The following is a 6,411-nucleotide window of genomic DNA, read 5'->3' on the forward strand; positions in this document are numbered from 1 at the left end:
CGACGAAATATAGTCTGTTTCGTCAGCTAAAACCTTATAAAAATTTAAAAAATAACTATACCCGACGAAATATAGTCTGTTTCGTCGGCTAAACCTTATAAAAAAAGTTAAAAAATAACTATAGCCGACGAAATATGCCATAATTCGTCGACTAAACCTTATAAAAAATTTAAAAATACTATAGCCGACGAATAAACCTTTAAATATCGTCGGCTAAACCTTTAAATATCGTCGGCTAAAGTTGCTGGTTTTTGAAAAAAAAAACTGCAGAAACTTTCGGCCACCTCCAATCACCACCAAAATTTGACAGAATCTTCCTCTCAACATTTTGAACAACTTTCTAGAAGAAGTTGAAACCCAATTCTAATCCTAAACAGGTCAATTGAATCAAAATATAAAAATCCCCAATTTTAAACTCTAAAAACTTCAAATCTTCCATTCTCCTCACACACACCGAATAGAGCTACCAAATTCTAGGGGAATGTAGTACTAATCAAACTCAACTTATCTATATATAGAACTCACCAAATGGTGACCTGAGGAAGGAGAAATTCGATCAACACCGAATCTGAACCGGCGGAGTTTTGGAGCTCGATTTATCCCTCACAGCGGTGCGACTCGATGCACCACCTGTCCAGCAATGAAGTAGAGACGACGGCGAAGCTTTTGGGACAAGTGTGGCGGTCTCCGGTGGCTTGACGGCGGAGCTAGGCCGAGAAGAAAATCCGGAACTTTTTCTGATTTTCTGACTTCTTACCATCCACCTCCGGTAAAACTCCTATATAAAGAACTTTACCCGACGAAATTATTTATTTTCGTCTGCTAAACTCTTTTGAAAATTTTGGTTGACTGCCAAAAAATTTTGGTTGAAAATTTTTTGACTTTAACCGACGACTTTTCATATATTTTCGTCGGCTAAAGTCCTTTGAAAATTTTCCTCCAAATTTGGTTTACCGCCAAAAAAATTTTGACCTTAGCCGACTACTTTTTTAATATCTTGTCGGCTAAAGTCTATAAATTCATGAAAACGCTCATATCTCCCTCTATATTACGTAGTTTGGTCAAACCTTCCACACGAAAAATTTTCACGTAGATGAGACGCAACCGCCTATATAAAAATTTTAAGACATTTACCTTCTGACGACAGGGCTCCCCATAGGGAATAATAACTGTAAATAGGGTTGACCGCTACTATCGACACCGAGACGTTACCCGATTTACGTGATTTTTGAACCATAGCCGTATTTCATCATTCTGAACACATCTTATTTCACAAGATTTTTGATAATTTTGCATCCTATGTAGAGTTGGTTCACAAAGTTGTATAACCTACTAAACAAATTATACAACATTAGTAGACACGTTGTGATTCCGATGACTAAAATTCACAAACCAAAATTTGACCGTCAGATATGATCATTATGACGAAAGATGTCTATGGTAAAAAATTTAACTGGATCAGACAACGTTAAGGGCTCGATTGAAACGGTTAACCCTAATCAATCGTTACTTATCACACGAAAACGCTCATATCTCCCTCTATATTACGTAGTTTGGTCAAACCTTCCACACGAAAAGCTCTCACGTAGATGAGACGCAACTTCCCATATAAAAATTTTAAGACATTTACCTTCCGACGATAGGGCTCCCATAGGGAATAATAACGGTAAATAGTAGACACGTTGTGATACCAATGACTAAAATTCACAAACCAAAATTCGACCGTCAGATATGATCATTATGACGAAAGATGTCTATGGTAAAAAATTCAACTGGATTCGACAAGGTTAAGGGCACGATCGAAACGGTCAACTCTAATCAGAAATAAGAAAACTGCATTTTGAAGCCCTAAAAGGACTCGGATGGCCAAAAAGGCTCATATGTCATGGCATTAGCAATGAGTTTGACTCGTAGAGCCGTTACACTTCCGGAAAGGTATCACAATAGTCAATCGGATACCAAACGCCAAATCTGCAGCATAGTGAATAATAAGGGTAAATTGCATTGACCGCAACTATCGGCACCGAGACTTTACTGGAATACCGTGATTTTCAACGGTAGACGTATTTCACCATTCTGGTCATATCTTATTTCACCACTTTTTGCGTTTGAAGGTTCTACGTATAGTGTTTTTTTTCCAGATGAGTTGTTGTCCAGATCTGCAAATATAAGGCACTTTAGCCGACGAAATTATATTTTTCGTCGGCTAAACTTTTAAAAATTTTCATCGGCTAAAGTTCACAGACTATAGCCGATGAAAAAAATTATTCAGACGACGAAATTTTAATTTCGTCGGCTAAAGTTGACCATAGCCGACGAAAATTTTAAATTAGCCGACGAAAAAATAATTCGTCGGCCTGATTTTTTTATTTTCGTCGGCTAAAGTCTTTCTTCTGGTAGTGTATAAAAATATGAAGATAACAGGCATCTCTTCTTGTAGTTGGGATGGTTAGGTTGCTTGCATTCTATTTGAGCAACCAGGGTTTGAATCTCAATGGGGGCAATATTTCTCTATTATCTTGGATTTTTGGTCCAATTACCAAATTGGGTAGTTGAAAAATGACGAAATTGTTCTGGGCCATTTGGTTTTCTTGGAAAATTAGGCCCAAGTTGAAAAATTACAAAATTGTTCTAGGCCTTTTGGTTTTCTTAAAAGGTTAGTTTGATGTGCTTGTTGGTCTGGGCCTAGTGCAGTCGCACGGGCCGCACTGGGCCAAGGCCGGGCCTGCTTGGAGGAGTGTTTAGGGATGCCAATGGGTCTTTCATATGGGGTTTTGGCCATTCGCTCTCGTGTGCGGCTTCAACAAAACATGCTAAGTTACTAGCATTGATAATGGGGATGGGAGTGTGCTTTATCTCATGGTTTGGTACCTGTTGTGGTGGAGATAGATTTCCTGGAACTAGTCCAAGGGGTGACAGGTCAGTCCCTTGAGTTTTCTGAGCTTGGTTTCTTGATATCATATTTGAGACAACTTCTAATTCAGGCAAATTTTGTCAAAGTTGTCCATGTTTGACGCGAGGCCAATATGGTAGCTTATTCTCTTGCTAGAGAGGCCAAATTAATTTCTTATTCCAATGATATTTTTTATTTAAGTTCTCCGTCTCTGGAGATGCTACTTTCTCAAGATTGTAATGATGTTTAATCAATGAAGTTATTCATTCCCTAAAAAAAAAAGTTGATAAAAAAAACCAAATGAATTGGTAAATAGTATATGTGATTACGACAGTAGTCGAATTTCAGGTGATGAATTTTGGAGAAGAGGTTTTTATAAATTTTCTTTTGATGTGCAGTAATAGTGGAGAAGAGTTAGGTTTTAGGGAAGATGAATTTTTTTTCCTAATAATTAATGGATGTTTTTGTAATTAAACATACCTACAAAATCTTATATGAAATATAAAATAGTAAAGGTGTGTATTAAGAGATTAGATTAGAGGTGTGTATTTAAAATTTCTCTAAAAAACAACTTACACAACCATGATAAAGCGGAAAAGCACGGGGGCACTACCTAGTTGTACACCATATGGAAAAATAGAAAGTTATATCCGTTGGAGGCATAGGTTTGTAGAGCATCCAATGTCTAACTTAAAAAGATTTGTTTCAACTGGTACTAATCATTCTTTTGACTCCTATTTTTGCTGGTAAGAATCTTTTGAATCAAAGCAAGCTAGCATGTTTGCCGCATTAGACAAGGTATTGGCTTTGCACAATGCTATGCTGCTTGATCGATTTTTACAAGAAAAGGTTCTTTATATATTTACTCCACGTCAATATTTATAATTGTTTTTGGCCATACTTCTGACACCTAAACATTTTTTTTCAAGCGCGATCGAATGAAAAATGTTGGAGTGGTTGACTCGGAATATATAGCTCATCTCGGTCTTCCTACACTTGGTGTGACAAATGAAGATAAGGCAAGTATCAAGGCTTCTTTTCCTACTGATAAGGATTTTAATCAAATTTGATTGCTTGGAATACTTTATTTGATGCAATATGAAAGATTCATTTAAATATATGAGGAAAAATTTCAGTTTACTCCCCTAAATTTTAGGTCTAAAATCAGTCTGATACCTCATTTTTTTTTTAATCAGTTTCATCCCTAAACTTTCAAAATGACATCAATCTCGACCAAAATTTGAATCTCACTCTAAACATGACGTCATGCGCTGATGTGGAGCAGACAAGGTTCGCCCATATTTCAACTAAAACCCTAATTGTGGCCGAAATGACTAAAATAGCCCTTGTTACGGTTTTCCCTCAATTACAGCCTCCATTACACCCCAAAAGCATAAACCTAAAGATCAAAAATTTAATCCTCTCTCTCTCTCTCTCTCTCTCTCTCAAACTCCTATTTGTTTTCATCTTTTGATTTGTTTAACTATTGTTGCACAAAATTTCATCAATAGTGTATGATTTTGTCTTTTAATGGTTTTCGGTTGTTTCGGTTGATTCATTGGTTCCTTGCATTTTATTTATCACTGCATTTTAAAATCTTCCTATCTTTTCACAAGTCATCATGTTTTAAGTTCATTTGGGTTGCTTCTAAGTTCACTGCATGTTAAGATCTTAACTGCATGTCTTTGGGTTACAAAACAATCTGTTTCTTTATCACTTGCATTTTATTTATCACTGCATATTAAGATCTTAACTGCATGTCTTTGAGTTACAAAACAATATGTTCATTTGGTTACTTTTTAGTTTTAAAATTTTGCTCATAATCACTATATATGTTTTGCAGGAAGTTTTATTACTTGCATTTTAATACGAGAAAATGTTAAAATCACTTGCATTTTATTTATCACTACATGTTAAGATCTTAACAACATGTATTTGGGTTACAAAATAATCTGTTCATTTGGTTTGCTTTTAAGTTCTACAATTTTGTTCATAATCACTATGTTTTGCAGGAACCTTTATTACCAAAATTGGGAAACAAAAGATATTTGTAACATGGTAAGTGTATGCAACATATGTAGGGTGAGCCATAACCTGGTTAGTTAACGTGTTAAGTAACAACTTTAAGGTCATGGATTCAAACCTCATTGACATATATAGGGTGTGTGAGTTATTTAATAAAAGTTTTTAGAAAAAAAAAAAAAAAAGTGTATGCAACATACTTACCTAATTTCTTTCAATATCATTCTAGAGAAATTTTAAATACACACCCTTAATATCTTAATAAACACCATTTCCTTAATACACCACCTATCAAGTTTTTCAAACTTAATACACATCCCAAACTGCCTAAAATGCCCTTAATTTATAAAATATTCCGTTATTTAATATAATTAATATATATTTACTATTTGGTACCTCTTTTTACATATTATTTCATCTAATTTTTGCTAGAAATTTTTGGTTATCATCGTTCAATTTATAATCAAATGGTTATTGTTATATCCCAACTCCAAATCACTAATACAAGTTTTCAAAATTCACAAGCTAGTACAACTGTAGAAGTACAATAGCTATTAAACATAGATAGCTAGTTATTCAATAAAACATATCATGATAAAGATGCAGTATTTGACAATATGATCTGCATGATCAAACTAAAGCTGATAAAGATGCAATACTTGACAATATGATATGTAAGATCAAACTAAAGCTGATACGGATACAAAAAAAAAATAAAGAAAGAAAAAAGATAACCCAAATGACTTGTGGATAGAAGACGTTGAAAAGAATACTTCTAGCGTGTATTTTTTTTTTTAATAATAGATGTATGTTTTGGTCATTTAGCTTACCTATAAAATCTCAATAAAAACATAAAATAATAGGGGTGTGTATTAAGAGGTTATGAGTGTGTATTTAAAATTTCTCATCATTCTATCTAGGTATGCATGTAAGAACACGTACTGATAGATACACACACACACACACACATACACACATATATATATACACACACACACACACACACATATACGATATAGAGGGCCCTTCCATTGAAAGATCTCTAATTTTGACTATTTCTAGTGATATGGCATTACACCAACTTCCCGATCAAATTTTTGCATCTACACCGTTCAATTCATTAGAGTATATGAGTAGATCATTTCTACAAATTTTCAGATAATTTAGTGATCGTTAACCCATTCAAAACTTCGATTTATTTTTAATGATCTTGAACGGTCCAGGTTTGATATAAAATGTGTAACTTTTTGTTTTAATCTCAGCCATCCAACCTCATTAAATGATGTGGGTCTATCCTTAAAAATGGCCAAAAATAGGGATCCCTCAATGGAAGGGCCCTGATATATATATATATATAGGCCGGATCAGGAGCGGACATCCGCACCGGCCTTAAAGTGCGGACGTCCGTCCGTTCTACACCCTCCGACGCTAACGACGGCTCGCCTCCACCCCAGAAGACTTCAGCAGCATCCCCAACCACTTTCCCTCCCCGGCGA

The 6,411-nt window shown here is 35.0% G+C and overlaps 1 protein-coding gene across 1 annotated transcript in view; it reads left to right on the forward strand.

Moving 5' to 3' along the window:
• The window catches only part of LOC101300600 (pentatricopeptide repeat-containing protein At4g13650-like), a 36,209-nt gene that overhangs the window by 9,615 nt on the left and 20,183 nt on the right, over positions 1–6,411 (forward strand). The window lies entirely within an intron of this gene.

The sequence above is a fragment of the Fragaria vesca genome, linkage group LG2 (genome assembly GCF_000184155.1).
Source record: "Fragaria vesca subsp. vesca linkage group LG2, FraVesHawaii_1.0, whole genome shotgun sequence".
Lineage (NCBI taxonomy): Eukaryota > Viridiplantae > Streptophyta > Magnoliopsida > Rosales > Rosaceae > Fragaria > Fragaria vesca.